General features: G+C 41.0%; 1 long non-coding RNA gene across 1 annotated transcript; it reads right to left on the reverse strand.

The window, feature by feature from the left end:
• Positions 1-5,207: 5,207 nt before the first annotated feature.
• Positions 5,208-13,375, reverse strand: LOC307029082. Its single transcript, XR_013805217.1, has 2 exons — positions 12,623-13,375; positions 5,208-11,919 (listed from the first exon to the last, which is right to left on the reverse strand). It is a non-coding gene; the product is annotated as an uncharacterized lncRNA (long non-coding RNA).
• Positions 13,376-20,996: the final 7,621 nt, after the last annotated feature.

Here is a 20,996-nt window from a genome sequence, read left to right on the forward strand (position 1 = left end):
GCCTTACACTTTCACTGTATGGATTAGTAACTTGTGATGACATATGGAGATGTTTAACCAGGCCCGGTTCCAGAACAAAATGACTTAGGGTGCATCTGAGATTAGAGAGGGTGTAGTGGTAAAGTGCTATTTTTATAAGTGGGGAGTGGATCTAAGACCCTCTAGGGCAGTGGTCGCCAACCAGTCGAGTGTGGTGCGGGTAGATCGCGGACCGTTAAAAAAAAAAGTAATACAAGAAAGAAAAATAAAATAAAAATAATAATGTTTGAAAAATACATTTTTAGATATAAACCTATCATCCACCACCCCGTTAGCAGGTGCCACTTGATTGACGTATATTTGAGAAACCTCAATAATATAATATATTAACCGTGCTTTACGTGAACCTCATCATGACACAAGAGACATCGGCAGGACTGTAATTTCCCGTGTTCAGTGAACGCAACAGAGGCAAGACACCAATCAGAGAGTTGCATGGAAATACACGTGTGCTTATGTCATTCAAGCTCGGCTGTGTGTGTGTGTGGCAATAGCGCATTTAGTGTGATAGAGAAAGGGTGAGAGGGAGAGTGGGAGAGAGGGAGAGAGGGAGAGAGAGGGGCCGGTGCTAGCGGGGACCGTGATGTTAGCATCTGGTTAGCTAGCTGCACTAACGAACATAAGGAGCTGTTTCCACAACAAGCTGGAGGAGAGTCCTCTCCCGTCAGACTGAGGGGCTCAGGTGAGCTAAAGGACTCTGAGTGTTTAGAACGGTTTTGTCACAAATTATTCAAAAGAATATTTCCGCGGCACACCTTCATATGATCATTATACAAACAATAAGAGAATAAATGAACAACAGGTATGAAATACTATATGGCAGTAAAACAAGAATACAGTTTAAAAGGGGAGTGATTTGTAAAATATCCATAAAGAAAAAGACAATCTGTTTACAGTTCTGTTTCATAATGGTGCTGAGAGGTATCCATAGATCTCTTCATGTTGCTCTCAAAGTGCACCAGATTGATGCTTTCAACTTCAATATTTAAAAAAAAATCTTCCTGAGGACCCCCCTAGAGGAGGTGAGGTCCGCCCCCCAATAGCACTTTACCCCTGCTTATATGCCTTGAGCTGATTATGGAGCCTTCACTGTAACAGTAATTCAAATGCAATTAGCCTATATAAAAGGCCTCAAATTGGAAGCATTGTCTGGGCCGTCTTTTTCACTCAATTCAGCAATAGGTAGATCTCGCCTTTCACCTACAGATGTAGCGATTCATTTCAGACAGTTTGAAACGCGAGGGCCGTGATTGGTACGTGATCTGCCCTCGCTCAAGTGAAAACCTCCAGCTTGACTATAGACCGCCCCCGTGATAGATAAATGTAATTATAATGAAGCCAGCTGCAATGGATCATTGATCCACCAGGGGGTGCAGTGGGGTTCCACACTGGAGCTGATGTGAAATAAAGTGAGATACAGTATGCTGGATGTACAGCGGAACTTTGTTAAGATCCATATGTCACGGATATCATACTACTTTGCTAAATAAGAGACATGTAATCATTTACAAAACATCACCATGTTGTTATTTAACAAAATAATGTTGTTATTCGAAAAAAACGAACGGGAGGAAATGCAGCCCGGCTCTCGATTTTTAATCCTAATTTAATCATCATCTTCACCACGATCATTTATGTTTATGTTCGCCAAATTGACATGAAATCACTGACGCATATGAATATACTGTATTCAACTTCATTAAAACGTTATTAACGTGCCTAAACTCAGTAATTCACCAAAAATATGTATATCTTAATGGAGCTTCGTCGGTCGATCAGGATCCCAAAGTGTAGCGGAGGGATCCTCATCTGGATGAAGGGTGTTATTTTCCCCATAAGGAACAAGTCTCTGCAAATGATCCCGCTTATTACATGGCCACATTCTCAACAAAGTAACGACATGACTCCCAATATTAATTTAAATGCTTTTATGGATTTAGAAAATGTTTTTATTGATTTAAAAAATAGTTGTATGTATTGATTTAAATTGACATGCATCCGCTAAGAAAAATAGTCCGTTGTTACAGTTTTTTAAACAGTCTGAATGAAACGGCAGCTCTCAGCTGTGTATTTACACAACTAATGGCCCATCAACCACAGCTCTCTCCCCCCCTCCCCCCTTGATCTTTCTTCTCAGCTAAATTAACGGTATACTCTGAGTGACAAGCTTACAGTTAGACACAACACTGTAATTGCAAGTGACCCTCAGTTAGTTGACTTTTATGTTCAACTGCTAAATTCGTTACTGATAAAAAAGGGCTTCTACTGTACCTAATTACCTTAACACTAGAACCGCCAGAGGTTTTTGTATAGGCCTACCTAAACCCGTCAAATCCCGCTATTAGAATGCAATTTCTAACAACATAGGGTGCTACATAACACACTTTCAGGAAAAGTCACGGACTGGGAGACTTTAATATTTTATAGAAAAAAAGTTACATTGCACACACACAACACACATCACACAAATTGACCCGATTGGCGGTTCTAGTGTTAAATAAACTCACTAATTAATGAAACCAGTTCAATACGCATTATTCTTATTCTTATCCTTCTTTATGAGCGCAGAAATAGTCTTAAAATCAAATCTGTTTTTTAAATGAAATCTGACGGCAGGCAGTTAGATCTGATCACCTATGATAAATGCGCCGCACCTAATCGCTGGCCATTCAGCCACAGACACTGTTCGAAATGGGGGGGAGCTAGGGGGAGCTTGGCTCCCCCGAAGAGGGAGGGAGCTCCCCTGAAGCTTGACTTTGAGATAAATAGGGGGAGCCCAAAACAATCGTGCATATTTGTGTCACACAGATTAGAAATGTTGAGTTTCTGTAAATAACAGTTCTTGAAATAAATAAGTTATTGTTCATTACAGTTTCTGAATATTTGTTTTATATTTGTGAATATGTCTGGGTGTTGCCATCTGTACGTGGCGGCGCTGCATTCTTACTTACGTTGCTATGGTTATGGCGGTGATGCCGGTGCGGTATTTGAAATGTTCATATTGATATTTTTTTAACTCTGGCTGTGTAATAAAAAAATATGGCAAAACGAAAACAGCCAAGCGTCACAGCTTTTGGATTCACAAGCAAAGAAGCGAAGGAGTCTAAAAATGACAACGTGAACGGAAAACAACTTTTAGTTGGCCGGCTGTAAGCGGCGTTAGGGTCGAGCTTGACAGCTCCAAACCGAGGGAGAGGCCTGCCGATGCGGAGCCTGAAGAGGCTTCAACAATGACCACATCCGCCGGCATAGTGACACCGTCTGTATTAGTAGAAGAGTGTTTTTATAGCAATTGATCGCATCCGCGCTGCTGCGCCAGTCAACAGAGCGTGCGTGTGACATATTTAGTAGCAGGATGTGCTCTGAAAAATAGGGCTCCCCGAAAGCAAATGGGTAATTCGAAAACTGACAGAGCTCTCTCTATACAAATCAAACTGTAGACGGTGTGAAAGCACCTATTGTTTTAAATAATGGTCGGAATGTGACCTGTGAGCCTTCTGAATTACCGTGGGACAGCACATTCTAAACTAAAATGTTCAATCAATAAAGTAACATCTTATCTTATCTTAATAATATCTTCATATTAATAATAAATCATACAGTATGTGTCCGAAAGGGAGCAGGAGGAAGCAAACACAAAAATATACTGCATATTAAAGCAAACGATTGTAAAGGTTAAAGTATGAGCATAACAAATAAAGAAGTGTAATGTAAACATTTACATTATGATTATGTAATATATAAAGACTATATATTATTGAATTACAAGATTAGATATACTTTAGTTGATCTAAAATATTGATGTGTTCAAATGCTCTTCAAAACACAACTGAAAGTCCATGAAACTTGTCTTTCTGTATTTGTGAATGAAGCCTCATCTCCTGGTTAAAACCTGAAATTGAAAATCTGGCAACGCCCTCTTGGAAAATAGTGGGAGGGCTTAACATTCCTCTATGCTGGTATTTGGCAGGTAGTAGGCAGGAAGCTGTAAACTGGAGTCCGAAATTCAGTGCTACATCTGTAGGCCGAGGTCGGTGATCTTGGGCTTAAAAAGGTTGGTGACCACTGCTCTAGGGGGTCCTCACCTCCTCTAGAGGGGACCTGACCTTCTCTAGGGGGGTCCGGGGGCATGCTCCCCCGGGAAGATTTTTTTTTAAATATTGAAGTTAAAAGCTTCAATCTAGTGCACTTTGAGAGCAACATGAAGAGATCTATGGATACATCTCTTAACACCCATATGAAACAGAACTGTAAACAGATTTACTTTTTCTTTATGGATATTTTACAAATCACTCCCCTTTCAAGACCGAAATGTCTACAAGCTTAGCAGAAGATAGCATCTTTTTTACAGGAATATTCCAGCCAATCTCTGTTTTGAAACTATGAGCTGCAAAATGAGCGCCTTACCCCACTGTGCAGGCGAGTTGGGTACTTTTTTAAATATACCTGGGCAGGCTCTGTTTTGCCGAGGTCCTCTGGCACTTGCGGGCCGCTGAGGAGTGGCGGTGTTTGGGGCAACGAAGCCGGCAGCGGCTGCTCCGCGTCCGTGGAAGAGGCGGGCAAAGCCGGCGAGTCGGGCAGGAGGACGTTAGTGTCCACTGTCCACGACAGTGGACGCGGGTAACGTAATGTCCCCATGATCTGAACTGTTATTACCTGCAGTAGATGCAGCGTTACTGCTGGCGATAAGGGCTGGTTGTTTTAACCATTTTCTGAGTTCTATCATTGACTGCTGTCTAAGCACCTTGCAGATGGTGAACGCGCAGCGGCACAGGTCACGCGCACCTGACATAATAACTAGGGCCGGGACTTTAACGCGTTAATTAAGATTAATTAATTACACAAAAATGTACGCATTTTAATCACACTTATTTTTCACCGCGGAACGTTTCTCACTGGATGAGTTTCAGGGATACCGATTATACTGGAGCACCAACTAACGTTCATGACTTCAAACAACAACAAACCACAGTGAACAATAGTCAAACGTGAACGAAGAAGCTGATGAGACCGCTTTGGTTGGCCCCGTGGATGGGACATTTTTTTCTAAAAAACGGACGGATGGAAGCATCGATAAAAGCACGGTGGTTTGCAAATTATGCAAAAAGGAATTTGCATATCACCGCAGTGTCACGGTTTGTGAAACAAGCAGGACCCAAATGCAGATATAAACTGAAACTTCCTTTATTTCAAGGCTATGATATAAATGTACAATGACAAAACAGAACACTCACCGCAGAACTAGTCAGGGAACAAGACGAACCGACCAAGACAGACAGACAACCCAGAACTTAAATACACACAAGACTCAATCACACAACAAGACACAGGTGAGGAGGGAGGAGAACACACAGGGGCCCAGGTGAACATAATCAGACAATTAGACACACCAGGGAAACTAATGACAAGACAATAACCCAAAGGAAAACATGACATGGAAAACAGCAAAAACACCCAAACCTACAAAACTATAAACGTGACATAACATGAGAATCGTGACACGCAGCACATCAAGCCTCAAGTATCACCGCAATGCAAAACATATAGCAGCTAGCGTGGAAGCTAGCGTGGACGTTAGCCCGACTCGGAGTACAAGGACCCACACCCAATTCGCGTTGATCAAACAGTGGCCTATGCAACAGAGAGATTTTATTTTTCATCAGGATATTGGAAGAATAGGAGGGATTGAGGTCAATCACTGGCACTTTTTTATTTTATTTTAAATGGTACACTTTATGTTGAACTATTTATTACGTTGTTGGTGCAACTGGCACTTTATGTTGAACTGTTTATTGTTTTAGCCAAGGTTATTGAGAGAGTTGGACTGAAATTGATTAGATTTTTTTAAATCAACTGTTGGTAAATCAACAAAGTCTGTTATGGCCTCTGAAGCAACAGAGAGATGTTTTCTAATAGTCAGGGTTTCCAATGTTCTGAATGTACTTGAAAGTATTGTGTTTTACTTAAAAAACAAAGTGTTATAGTTTACAGAAGGTCTATAGGTTACCTGAATCTCTGAAATGTACTATATTCCTAAATATGCTATTGCTACACTTTATGGCAAAAATTGCACTTTTCTGTTGGTCTTTGTTAAGTACCACCTTGAAAAAAATAAACAATGTTTTGTTGCTTAAGCTTATGTATTCAGTCATTATTCAATGGTATACTAAAATCCATGTGAAAATAATTGCTTCTCACTGTTCTCAGGTCAAATATTTATATGTGATTAAAAATGCGATTAATTGCGATTAATTAAATACAAAGCCTGTAATTAATTAGATAAAAAAATTTAATCGAGTCCCGGCCCTAATAATAACGTTACTTACCGTTTAAATTGACCAAATAAATGCAGCAGACATTATTTAACCACAATTACAATTTATTTGATTTCAACTATATTCTTCATATAATTATTCATTATTATTACTACTATTATTATTATTGCTATTATGTAATATTTTTCACTATTTTTTTTTTTTTTTACTTTTCATTTTTCAAATGAGGGTGCATAACGACTCAACTGCACCCTTATACACCCCCGTAGAACCGGGCCTGTGTTTAACCACAATGAGAAAATGCGTTAGAATTCGCGCTAGCATTAGCATACACGGTAGCATTAGCATACATGCTAGTGTTAGCCATACTAGCCTGTATACATGCTTTTTGCACGGCTAGCATTAGCTATATTTACCTTGTTTACACTTAGCGGTCCTATTTGTTAATCTGTGTATGTTACACTTGCATGTAGCCTATCAATCAATCAATGTTTATTTATATAGCCCAATATCACAAATGTTACATTTGTCTCAGTGGACTTCACAGTTTGTACAGAATATCAGTATGACAATACGACACCATCTGTCCTTAGACCCTCACATCGTAAAAGGAAAAACTTCCAGAGAAAACCCACAGTTTAAAGGGAAAAATGGGAGAAACCTCAGGGAGAGCAACAGAGGAGGGATCCCTCTCCCAGGACGGACAGAGGTGCAATAGATGCCGTGTGTAAATTGAAAAGATAATACATTTGCAACATAGGTAGTCCAAATGTTTGGAAATGCATGTGTGTATAATAGGAAGATGAATCCACGAGGATATCCATCCAGGAGTTATGATCCAGGACCACAGCCACGACTCAAGATCCAGGACTCGCGATCCATGACACAGGACCGCAGGATCATCCATGACTCCGGATCCCGGCGTATATAGACACCAAAAAGAAAGACATTTGGGGAAGCTGGGTTAATCGGAACGTGAGAGTACACAGGTATAGACAGAGAGAATGAAGAAGTAAGATGTCCCCCGACAAACTAAGCCTATATCAGCAAAACTAGGGACTGAATCTAATCAGCCCTAACTATAAGCTTTATCAAAAATCAAGGTCTTAAGCGCACTCTTAAAAACGGATAGGGTGTCTGCCGCCCGAACACAAACTGGAAGCTGATTCCACAAAAGTGGAGCTTGATAAGAAAAGGCTCTGGCTCCCATTGTAATTGTAGAGACTCTTGGAACAACCAACAACCCTGCATTCTTGGAACGCAATGCCCTAGTAGGACAGTAGGGTATAATGAGTTCTTTAAGGTAAGATGGCGCCTGCCCATTCAGGGCTTTGTAGGCGAGAAGAAGAATTTTAAATTCTATCCTGTGTTCTATAGGGAGCCAGTGTAAGGCAGCCAGAATAGGAGTAATGTGGTCCCTTTTCCTAACTCTGGTTAGTACACGAGCTGCAGCATTTTGAATCAGCTGAAGCGACTTGACTGAATTCTTGGTACACCCTGATAATAAGGAGTTACAATAATCCAGCCTTGAAGTAACAAATGCATGGAATAGTTTCTCTGCATCGTTTTGAGGCAAGATATGCCTGATTTTTGCAATGTTACATAGATGGAAGTAGGCGGTCCTTGAAATTGATTTTATGTGGGTGTTAAAGGATAAATCCTGATCAAATATAACACCAAGATTCCTTACAGTCTCACTGGAGGCCAAATTAATGCCATCCATAGTTAGTATATCTTTAGATAATTTGTTTCGTAGATTCTTTGGGCCAAGTACAATAACTTCAGTTTTGGTCGTGTTTAACATCAAAACATTTAAGGTCATCCACGTTTTCAAGTCCTTGAGGCAGTCTTGAATTTTATTTAGATGATTAATTTCATCAGGCTTGATTGATAAATATAGTTGAGTATCATCCGCATAACAATGAAAGTTTACAGAATGATTCCTTATAATATTGCCTAACGGAAGCATATATAGTGTGAACCAAATAGGTCCAAGCACTGAGCCCTGTGGCACTCCATGGCTAACTTTGGTTTGCATGGAAGATTCATCGTTGGCACGTACAAACTGAGAGCGTTCAGATAGATAGGACCTAAACCAGCCTAAAGCAGTTCCCTGTATGCCAACTAAGTGCTCTAGTCTTTGCAATAGGATATCATGGTCGATAGTATCAAATGCAGCACTAAGATCGAGCAAGACAAGAATAGAGACAAGTCCCTTGTCTGAGGCTATTAGAATGTCATTTGTGACTTTAACCAGAGCTGTCTCTGTGCTATGTTGTGTTCTAAAGCCAGACTGAAAATCTTCAAATAAATCATAGTTTTTTAAGTAATCACACAGCTGTTTTGCGACTGCTTTCTCAATAATTTTTGAGAGGAACGGAAGATTAGAAATAGGTCTATAGTTGGCTAAAACCTCTGGATCGAGGTTGTGCTTAAATTAAAATTAAATTTGTAACTTCTTTTTTTATAGTTTCACTCTGTTTGAATGTCAGTGGACTGCAAATAAGTCAATAAAGGAGCACGGCTGCTCATTCCCTGGCTCTCAAAAGAGTTTGGCTGGCTGTTTAATCTATGTTCACACTGAGACAGTACAACACATATAGAGAACAGTACACCTATTGTGTAAGAACCATAGACTGTATATATAAATGGACGTAGGGTCCGTGACGTCACCCATAGGATTCTGCAGAGTTGCCGAGAAGCCCTTACTAGGCGGAGTCGGCCACTAACGGCTCGACACTGACGTCAGAGGTCAACTCCCGCCTACTCCAGCCTGCTCCAAATAAGGACAAAGATGCGGAGCCGAGGCGGGACCTGCTGCCACGGAGCTGAAAGTTCCAGAGCTAGCTGAAGCTACCAAGCTAAGCTAACATGCTCCCCATCTGCACACTGCCGTGGCATTTTACGTTTCTAAGGTAAGCGGACATGAAACTATTCAGCAAAACTATAAATACTAATCGAAGTTAATGAGTTTTTAGCATAATACTTCAGAATCTTAAAATCCCTTAACGTTTGTATGCAATTGTGCTAAATTCAACATTGGAATCAAGTAAATATTAATATGTTTGCATGACATTAGTTATTTATATTTTGATATCACTTAACTATACGTTTAATACATTTAAGTCAAGCTAAGGTACATTTCATGGTAGGTAGTTCTTACCTGTGAGGCCTCCTCCAAACAGCATAATAACCAGACTGTATCATTACAACTAAATACCAGTTCTAGATCCTTGACTTTAGACAAACAATTCAAAAGACAACATGTATTTAAAGACCAATCTTTATTTGAATGTGCCTCTTAACCTGATATATTAGTTATACAGTAATAGTATTGAAAATCTAAGTGGATCGCCGGAGCTGTTAGATTAACATTAACATGCTTATTGTAGTTGTAAGTGCACTGCCTTGCAGCCTGTAGCACCATCCTGGATGGAGCATATGTGCGGGCTGGACCTGTATTTTACAGGAAAGGAGTGAGCAGAGAGTGGAGTAGTTGTCGATTCTTCTTCTGTTTTCTGTGACTATCTGCCTCACCCTCTCAGACTTTGAGTTGCGCGCGCTACTAAAGAGACGTGTTACCATGGAAACCAAACAATGGTGTAGCTGTATTAAAGTCCGAGTGGAAACAGTCCTGAGTAAATCTGATTTTGTCAGAAATCGGGAGAAATGCGGGAGAAATATGATCCCGGAAGGAAACCGGGAGAGGGCAATGAAATCGGGAGTCTCCCGCGAAAATCGGGAGGGTTGACAAGTATGGCCTGTGGACAGCCGTTCTTCCTTGCATGTTAGTCGCCGACACCTTCTTACAGAGGACAGGCACATCTAGCTGCAGCACGACCCGTATATTTCCGCACGCCGTGTTCTCAAGACATATTTTTTTTAAGATTTTCAACATGGTGGATTAATCCTTATATACTCCCGGTAACACACTGAACGTCAACTTGGCCTCCTTATTACACTCACCCCTACTTTAGTGGGAACAATGAGTCTGCGTCTTTGATGCACAGAGGAATAAACACAGATCATCCTCTGGCTGCAGCCTTGACCGGTACTTGCTTTTGTTCAAAGTCAATGCGGAAAACCTGCACTCACAGGTGGAGGTGAAGGGAATGAGCACTTTTACAGCCTTTTTGGCGAGGTGGGGGAACTCGGTCTCCACAGACAGCCACAAGTGGGCAAGCGTCACTTTACTCGTCTTTTTCTCGTTCTTTTGTGTCTCACGCTGCGCCTCCCCTGAAGCTCTCTGGCGCCCCCCAGGGGAGGCGCGCCTCACACTTTGAAAACCACTGGTCTAAAGCATTTGTTATTTCATTTTCCCCCTCTCATATTCAGTGTGGACGGATTGAGATAGCGTGGTTTCCAGAGAGCTGCGGAGACTTCAGGGAGAAACCTCCGTGTGATGGACGTCCTGTCTGTTGGTTTGGAGAGGACTGAGGGCCTTCCTCTTGGAGGAGGAACAGGCCTGATGGAGGAGCCCATGCTGGGCAAAGCTGATACCAACTGCACAGGCCTAGTCTGTCACTATATTTGACTAAATGTGTTTACTTATACATTTAATAGGTTTACACCTTCTGTCCATATGTGCTTTTTATTTAAAACATGTTTGATTAAGTTTTGGTTCACATTTCAATAAATTGTATTTGTATTTGCACTCCTTTTGTCCATTATTCTTACTGAAAATGTTAAATTACACATTCACATCTGACTGAAGATTGGCCCTATTTATTTGTGACGTTGCAAACTCTGCGGTACAAGGCACAAGTGATGTGAGGCTCATAAAGCGAGGCAAATAGAAATAATCAGCTGATGGAGTGTAGATGTGGAAATAGGTGCATTCGATCAGCTGACTGTTTTTACAATAAAAGTAGTTTCTTAGTGTACTGGTCTTAAAATCTCATAGCATCAGCTTTTAATGTTCCTCTTGGATGTTCTTCTTGACCCTCAGAGAAGGAAAAAATGTTTTTTCTTTCAGGCATGTCCTTTCCTAACAAACATTACAGGAAACATAAAACATATTATTGCAGAACAAGTGTGTTATTTATGAAAGCGGTGTGTTTGTGTGTTTAGGGGCTGGAGATATAATTATTTTGTAATTGTAATGTTTTTTTTTATTTCAACAGTATGAAGTTCATCAACATTGAAATATATGTTATTATCAAAATAATATTTAACTGTTATCAAAACGTAGTGCAACTGTAGAAGCTTGCTCTGTTGTCTCACTGAAAGAATAACTTTTACCACTTTTTTTGAACAATATTCAGAGATAAATAGTAGCAGTTCTCACTATGTGTTAAATATCTTTGCATTTAATACATTAAATTAGAAAGCTGACAAAATCATATTGCTTGTTAACATCTAAACGTAACTTTTTGCACAGAAAAAACCCTCAACTTCACTGATGTGTAGGTGATCTAGTATTGTTTAATGGAATGTATATCAGTGTATTAAAGTCAATACTTCATTCATTTAAACAAATATCTTTCTTGATTCTTTGTAGAGTATGAAAAAAAGACTCTTTGTACCTGAGCTGAAGTTCACTGCTGTGAGGAGTCCAGTTCTGTCTCTCACTCTCTGGTCCAGCCTGTCTGCGTCACCTGGACACCTTAAACAAACAGATATATATGTAAAGTACCATGTGTACAAACAATATAACTGATTATCTTCTGTTGAACATGTTGGATTGTGTATTGTCCGAGTCAGGGTCCTTTTTATTTTACTGTAACTTTGGAAGTTGTGTTACCAATGCTTACTGTTTATTTGATACCCATTTGGTAATGCAATTAATAAAAAGAACAAGGTTTGGGTTAGTTCTTCAGATGACTGTGATGTTAACGTGTAAGCTCAATAATGAACTCCAGCTCAACCAACCATATTGTAATATCTAACTAATCATCTTGATATATGACATTAATATTTATAATATACACACATCTTGTTGTGAGGTTGATTTCACATACACTACTACTTCGACATTAGCTTGTCTACATACTTGAGCATAGCCAATTTAAATAACCTTAGTGAAGCATACAGTTCCTACCTACATAATAAAATATCTCTCTAAGTTACAAGGATGACCTTATTTTATCAACCTCAAACAGAAGCTGTTTGTTCAACAGTATTATCCCACTTTACGCTTAACACTTCTCTATTTTGTTTTAACCTTTATATATACAGTCTATGATTTTAACTTGGAGGCTACGATTAGCATTGTTAGCACCGATGTAGCTACCACTCGCAACCCAAGCCCATTCATTACGTAGATTAAAATCATTAACACATAAATAAAGCACTCAAATTTCACTTACCGCAAAACCGCATTCATGCACCGTCTGTTTTAACCGCAGAGCGAGTCACAATAGCCCGATATATAAGCATGAAGAACAAACAACCACGGCCGGCTTCAAGTTGTGTTTCCTGGATGAACTGACCAGGAGTACCTGTAGCTAGCTTCACGGAGCAGCTAGCAGAGAGGCAAGAAGCTAGCACGAGCAGTCACTTCACAGAGCCGTCACTGAATGTGACCACGCCCTGATTTATGCAAAAACTTTAAGATCTAATATAAATAAAAGGGTCGTGTTAGAAAACAATTCACTCACAGATCCATAATCATGAAGGTGGAATCTAACTATATCGATAATAAAATGTATGGAGCCAGGGGTAGAAACATGGTTTTTTCTGCTGTAAAATTGGGCATTTTAACATGGGGGTCTATGGAAATTGCTCCTTTCTGCAGCCATCGTCTATCGGCCAATATATGAACTGCAGTGTGTGCCACTTCCGTATTCGCGTCCCGGCTCTTCCCCAGAGTTTGCCGCTTGGTTTTGGTACATGTATGTCAGGGTTGCCAACTTTGGGTACCTGGCTGGAGTGAGATTTTGATATCATGGGTTTAATTACACATATGCGCACTAAATGACTGCTATCGTGTCAATAGCGGGACCTTAGCACATATATATGTGGTACACCCCAAAACATTTACAATTATTTGTGTATTTACTTTTATTTATTTTTGATAAACAGTGAATTTATTGTTTTGAAAAGCTCAACATTATCTGTATTTATTTTGGTGACATTCATATCATTTTATGGTTTATCTGTAGGCCTACTGTTTGAGAAACAGTAATAGTAAGTAGCGCCAAGGTGGAACCTTTGGCAGGCGAGCGGTGACGCCTGGGTTATTTTAGGGGGGACACTTCCGCACCCTCCTCAGAAGCAATCCAGACAATCAATCGGATTCTGTGTCAACTTGTGGAAATGAGATATAATGTTAAAGGTGTTTAAGAGAGTGTGTCAGAAAGTTTTGAGCATGTTTGACATAGTAACGGTATTTTAAAAATACTAAACTGTCGGCAACTATCGATGCCGTTTTCGCAGGCTTCAGCCGCGCCGTGTGTAAATGTGACCTGAGCGAAGGCTCGCAGGCAGGTTAGCTGCTGCACAGGGGTAATATGTTTTGTTCACCTGTGTGAAGTCTTGCAGGCACATCGCCTTGTGTTTTTTTGTTTATTAACACTGACCAGCGTTTCCGCCAGGGGGCCGTCTTGCCGTCATTTGACACCCTTATTCAGCTCGGGACGCCCTGAACACGAGCCGAGGGCGTCCAAAAAATATTAATAATTCGAGAGAAGATCGAGAGTTTTTATCGCTTGAAATGACAAAAAGGAAAAAGGACAAGGATATCCCTCTGTTGGAGGGGCAAAGGAGTCTGGTGGGATTATTTTCGGAGTATTGAAGATTGTTTCCCCGACATCGAAGGTGCCTGCTACAGGACAACATGGAACGTGCACGATTTGGACGCGCTGAGCGGGGGGTCTTTAGTGGAGCACGCACGTGAGCTGCGAGCACTGGAGCCTCGCAGCGGCGAAACTGAGGCTCTGTGGTAAACTGTGGTAACATGAAGAGCCGTTTGGGAGCCGAAACAGCCGGCGCTTTAAGAGAGCCGAGCCAAATGATCCGGCTCACTAACGTAAAAAGACAGTAGGCCTATCTATAAGGGGTCCACCCCGCTCACCCAGCATAGCAGATCGACAGTTTGAGCAGCTGTCAACTCAACATTGTAAATAACCAACCAAAAACGATCGCCGGTTCATCTTGTTTTTGGCGTGAGAATAGTTTGGGCAGCCTGAGCGTGAGATTGAGAGTGAAAGCGTGTGTCACACGCCAGATGCGTGAGAGTTGGCAACCCTGTGTATGTGTCTGAATCTCTCTTTAGTGGTTCATTAATAAAACAGATATTTCAACATGTGCCTACTTTGTTCATGTATTGTTGAGGTTAATTTCCGTAGTTGTGTGCTATAATGTATTTACAAAGTGTGAAGATGAGGCAACTTTAGAATAGGGAACCTGTTCAGGTCAATTAGAGTCAAACTACGAGCTTATTAGTTATGAACAAGACTTCACTTTAAAATAGGGAACATGTTCTTAGATAGAAATACCTAATTTTGAGTTATTTAGACACAATTAAAACTTATACTTTCATGTATTGTTACTTAAAGAGCCTGTGACACGAACCCAACAACTGTTGTGCAATGAAATAGTGGGCTACTAGTAATCTCGAACCGTCAGTTTAAAAAAGAAAAAGCGATACCGTTCCGATAAATATCAATAATTTCGAACATCGTGGGAAAATTCCTTCGACTCATTTTGAGGTTTTGGGTGAAGCCGGAAGTGACGTCAATGCGGGAACGCTTCACTGTGCGGCGAGAGAGCCAAACACGGACAAAGTGTGTTGTCATGCGTAGAAATGGTGAATTACTGAGTTTAGGCACGTTAATAACGTTTTAATGAAGTTGACAACAGTATATTCATATTTGTCAGTGCTTTCATGTCAATTTGGCGAACATAAACATAAATGATCGTGGTGAAGATGATGATTAAATTAGGATTAAAAATCGGTAGTGAGAGCTGCTGAATTTCCTCCTTTTGTAGTTGTAAACTCAAGTGGATGAAACTACATTTATTAGTGCTTTCATGTCAATTCGGCGAACATATGATACATTAAATGATCGTGAGGATGATGATTTAAAAATCTTTTGTTTGAGCCGGTCTGCATTTCCTGATGAGAAAACAAACCTTAGCTTTTTGTAGTTGCAGACTCAGTGGTGTAGTGGGCGTTGGACGCGGGGCTACGCCGTACCCCCACTTATTTGAAGCATGATTTCTTTTTTGAATAGTCTAATACATCTAAAATCATTGCCAGTGTTATCAGTTGCAAGTGTGTGTTTGTTGTAATAATGACGAAAACATAATAGGCAGATTTCACAGTAATTATAATAAAAACGTAGCTCAAGCATTTATGCAACTTGATTTGAAGCGTGTGTGTGTGAGGGGCAGAACTGTGCATTTTTATTATTTGTCCCGGGTCCCACACATTGAGACTATGTCCCGCATTTGAGTGATAGTCGCGCAGAAAGGCCGGATCGGTTCGATGACAGCCGGCACCGCCCTTTATTATTATATTGTCTAAACGGCATCATGTAACTTGCGCTGACAGGCGACACAGAGGTCCCCAAGCCCCCCCCCCCCCGTTGACAGTTCACGAGCACGTCCATAGTGTCTCCCGTCCACCCACCACCCCGTCCACCCAGTAAAAACATCCCCACTACACCACTGGTTGTAGTAGTACACCAACATGGATTAAACGTGTGTTTTTTTTTTACCACAATGTTGGGGAAATTAATGGATAAAATGCACGGATTATTATTATTATTATTATTATTATTATTATTATTATTATTCCCACTCCGTTCGGAACACTAGGTCCACCGTTTCCCCGCAGCGAGGCTCCCCCCGTTGACAGTTTACGTGGGCTGGGCTGGGTGCAGTGGCGGACTGGCCATCGGGACGAATCCCGATGGGCCGGTACCGAAGTGGGCCGGTCGGATAAGTCACTAGCACATCCCCCAGTCCCCCGTTGACAATTTACTAGTGGTACCGAAGTGGGCCGGTCGAGAGTCCCGGGCTGATTTTTAGTCCCAGTCCACCACTGGCTACATGACCGTATGATCGCCCATATTGACGCACCTAATTCCTAAACTTCAAACAGATACAACATAAACCGATCCTTCAGCCTCATATAAGCTCTCAGACACGTTCAAAATTAAACTGTCATCGCTGTCTGAGCTTGCTGCTGTGTGCCCCATCGTGCGTTTACATGCAGATGCTGGGATCCTGAACGGTGCAGCTGGAGCGCTGTGCCCGCAATGACGTCACACATAATTTGGCGGGACTTGCAGAATCCCAGAGAAGATCTAGAAAATTGTCAACATTGAAGGGCAGGTTAATGGTTATCAAAGTACAAATATCCAAAATCAGTTCAGTAACGGTTTTCAAGGGGACAATATTTACTCAAATTGATGGGTTTGGATGATGGTGGAAACTCGTGTCACAGGCTCTTTAAGAATAGATCATATTTGTTAAGTGTTATTATGGGAGAATTACTATTATTGTGGTACTACTGCCTTATTAGGCCCATACTGAGCATATTAAGACCAAAACTCATGTACAACCACTTCCTTACTTGCAATAAATAAGCCCCAATTAGAGGGTTATTGAGGAAAAACTCTCAACTAATGGCTTACTTGTAGAATATGGTTATGTAGAATAAGGCATTAATAAGTGTTTTATAATGACTAATAAAGAGCCAATATACTGCTAATATGCATTTTAATTAACAACTAGTTGATGGTTAATTTGTGTACCTTAATATAAATATTGCCTTTGAGGATCATTCAGTAAGCCAATGCAGCATTCAAACCACTCACAGTAGGTCAAAAATCCCTTTATTTATCTGACTCAAAATCTAGCAAACAATACAGCACCAGATAGGGCCTCTGTAACAGGCTAACATGGACATGATACATAGTAATCTGACATCATTTCATACAATTCTAAGTAATCCAAGATGTCCTGTTGCATGCACATACAGAAAGTTTATTGTCTAAAATACAGCTCTGAACTCCAGCAGCAGACTGAACCTTTTCCCAAGGGGAACACTAAAGTAAAATACAACTGAGTAAAATTCCTTCCATAGTTTTTATTTTTAGAGATGGTAGCGGACGTTTGGAATTCTACAGAGTATTTTTTTAACCACTGTGGACACAAAATACATTCCTTTTATTAATAAATGGAGATTATTCAAAGTGTCCTTTAAATTGACACCCTGGGTGCCAACAACTGAGAAGAGGAAGAAGTTGGATGTGTTTGGATGATTAAGAGCATTGTCTCCACTTCTATTATGCTGCTAGTGCACAAGGATTTTTCTGCTGTCAGATGCAGCGTGTATAATGATTCGAAATAATGCATGTTTAGTGCCTTTCAATGTATGGGTGAGATATTCTCTTTGTGCATATGTGTGAACTCAGTACTGCCCTGTGAGCGGCGCCAATGAAGCACGTCTGACTCTGAGAACAACTGGACATTAATTATGGACAGTTTTCTTTCTCTGATCAACAAAAGCTTCATATCGAGGTAAAACACACTGATTGCATCATGGTAAAGCTTGAAAAGGCTAATGCTGATTAATGTATGTCAAACAGTCCATGTGCACTTCAAGATCCTTATACGGTCAAGTTCAGTCAGGAGCAATGTGGTGCCAAGAAGCCCTCTTTTTCACTTTGTCACATCGCATTTGCTAAAACAACTGTGAAAACACAACTGTTCTCTCCGAATGTCTCTTCTCCTTTGTTCTCCCGCTCTGCACCCCTCCCATCCACTCTCCGCAAGCTGGGACAAATGGCTGCTCTGGGACAGTGCGTGCATGTGTGAGTGTGTGTGTAGAGAGAAAGGGGGGTGTAGAGGGGGGGGGGGGGGGGGCGGTGTCTCATTGTGTTACGTGTGATAAACTGCTTTGACAGCAGAAATGTTTGTGTGACAAGCGCTCCGCGGTTGGAGTCCATTAGCTGCCTCTTTTGAGTCTCCTTGGCGGGTTTTCACTCTCTCCCCAACACAATCTCTCACACACACACACACACACACACACACACACACACACACACACACACACACACACACACACACACACACACACACACACACACACACACACACACACACACACACGCAAACACGCACACACGCGCACACACACACACACACACACACACACACACACACACACACACACACACACACACACACACACACACACAAATGCATGTACTTGACACACACTATACAAACAAAGACAGCTTGCACTCTTGGCGCTTGTGTCCTAGCAACATGTGCCTCAGAGCATCACTCTCATGTGTTTGTGCGTGTGTCAAGTCCTAAAGCATTCAAGTGAGAAAGTAGACACTGTTACAGGTTAGACTCGGGAATAATTATTCAAATAGATTTCTACCTTCTGACAAGTAAATAATACATTAACGTCACACCGCTAAAAAATAATGCACCCGATTTATTTTGTTAAGCACTTTATAAGAACATATTTGAAAGCGCATGATAGTGATTATCATTATCTGGTTTAATAAACCAGAATACAATTGTTTTCCTTCTAGTGTATATGGACTGTATATGTATTACTGCTTCAGATTGTGCAAAAGTAAAACCAAAATATATCCCAAATATGGGATCTGCCCTCTTAGGATTTTGAAACATAACAAGGTCCTGCCCACAAACCTGCCCAAGCTGAAATAAATAAAACCTTTCTTATTTGATGTAAAAACAATGTTTTATGGTTATATAACCTTCATCAGATATAGCAGTGGGGTATGTACCAACAGTTCCCTATAATTGAACACAGGGGAAATATACCTGATGAATAAAATATGCAATGTTTTTACATGTGCAGTCTATACTTCATGTTTAAATGCCAAAAGTGGTTGTGGACTATGGATATTGATATGTCATAAGTAAAAAAGAAATCCTGAAATGCCTGTTATCAGGAAAGCCAGGTGATATCACTTTTTCCTGAAAATCCCAAAGTGCCATATTGTAAACGTTACTGGCATGTGACACTTCATCTGCCAATGATGATACAGATTGACTGCCCATAATAACGTCATCTTTTGTAATCTTTTCATTGTTTAGGCAATAGTGATTTGTATTGACAAGATACTGTCGAAGTGTCTTCCATGTTTCATATGCAGGATCAGTCCAATATGAGCCTCCGCCTCAGTGCAAATCGTTCCATTCCCGGAGTCAAAATTCCCCTCGGACCGGCGCTCGTATAGCCGCTGTCTGGCGTTTAGCCCGGCCTCCTTTTCCAAATGGGCCTAACCTTGAGGGACTTGTTTGACCCCCCCCAACACGCCTCCCCCAAACCCCCAATGTGTGCACAAACACACACAGATATACTTCCAAACCAAGAGGATTGAATAATTGATGCCTATCCTTCTGATGCATTTGTTAAGCTGCACTAGTCAGACAGGCTCTGTCAGAATGTCTGTGTGTGTGTGTGTGTATAACTCTGCTGGTCCGTGTGTGTGTCATATTCAGTATGTCTTCCAAAAAATCCCCCCCCCCCATTCCCCCATCATCACAGAAAACATAGTGTCCCCTCTGACATTCATCATAAACTCCATATGTTGTTTTCCCCTCTCTTTCTCCCTTCCTCTGTCTCTCTGGTTTCATTCTCCCAGGGACCCAGAACTGACAAACACACAAACCGTTTCTGATGTGAAACAGTGGACCAGACGAGCTTTTAGACCTCTCGCACTGACAGTTGAGGGAATCGAGTGTGGAAGGCTGTAGGGGGGGGGGGGCATGCAAGTTTAAACAGACAATAAGAGGAGGGAGAATAGTTTGTTTGAGAGAGATGTTGACATATACAAGGGGGGAAAAGGGGGCATTGAATTCCTTTTGTGTATTTCCAAGTCAAATGTCTAAAATGTTCTTCGCTTCTGTGGTGGCAAAACTGTGTTTGTGGCATGGCATGGCACCGTGTCTTTTGTGTATTCTTTGATGGAGAGAACTGTCATAAGAAAAAAGGACACTTTAAAAGACACAGGCCAAACAAAGCAGCAACTTATTCAGATTCCACCCTTGAAACACACACAGGGTTATCATGGGAAACTAAAGTTTTATTTAAATTCAGTTCACATTAAGTTAGGTCAGTAATTATATCACGTCAGTACTGGTTTTGGTTGCAGTGAAGTGGTAAACAAATGCAGCAAACACCACCGGTTCATCCCAGCATGCAGCTGCTGAAAATGACAACAGAAAGACAACAAGAGGGGAAGGCAATAACAAACATTCATCAAAACTACAGGGAGGATGAGGCTATTCATTCTAGAGGCAGGGAAGAGAAATATCATCAATATTTGACATTGTTTTATGGAGAAGCCACTTGATTTCGTCCCGGGTCCTGTGCGGGTGACCAGCAGCAATCAATTACCATTGACAAGATTTGTGTACACGGAAGCCCTTCGCACTTTGTTTCGCTCTGCCCTGCCTCTGTGAAGTTGCCTGCTCAGAGATCACGAAGCAAGTCCTTGGTGAGTGCTCCATCTTCCCTATGAGTGCTTGGCATCATTACTCTGAGCCTGCCTGTATAAAGAGAATATCGGACTAATTATGTGGCGTGGTGGTGTAATTCAAAGTGGTAGCAGGGCTGCTGAAGTCCTGTGTTGAGCAAACAGAGATGTTTAACAGATTAATGTGCAAGGTACATTTCAATTTAAAATACTTTTTTGTGTAGTGCTTAAGTGAAAGGGTACTTGGATTTTGCAGAACAAGACC

The sequence above is a fragment of the Notothenia rossii genome (genome assembly GCF_949606895.1).
Source record: "Notothenia rossii genome assembly, chromosome: 2".
Classification (NCBI taxonomy): Eukaryota; Metazoa; Chordata; class Actinopteri; order Perciformes; family Nototheniidae; genus Notothenia; species Notothenia rossii.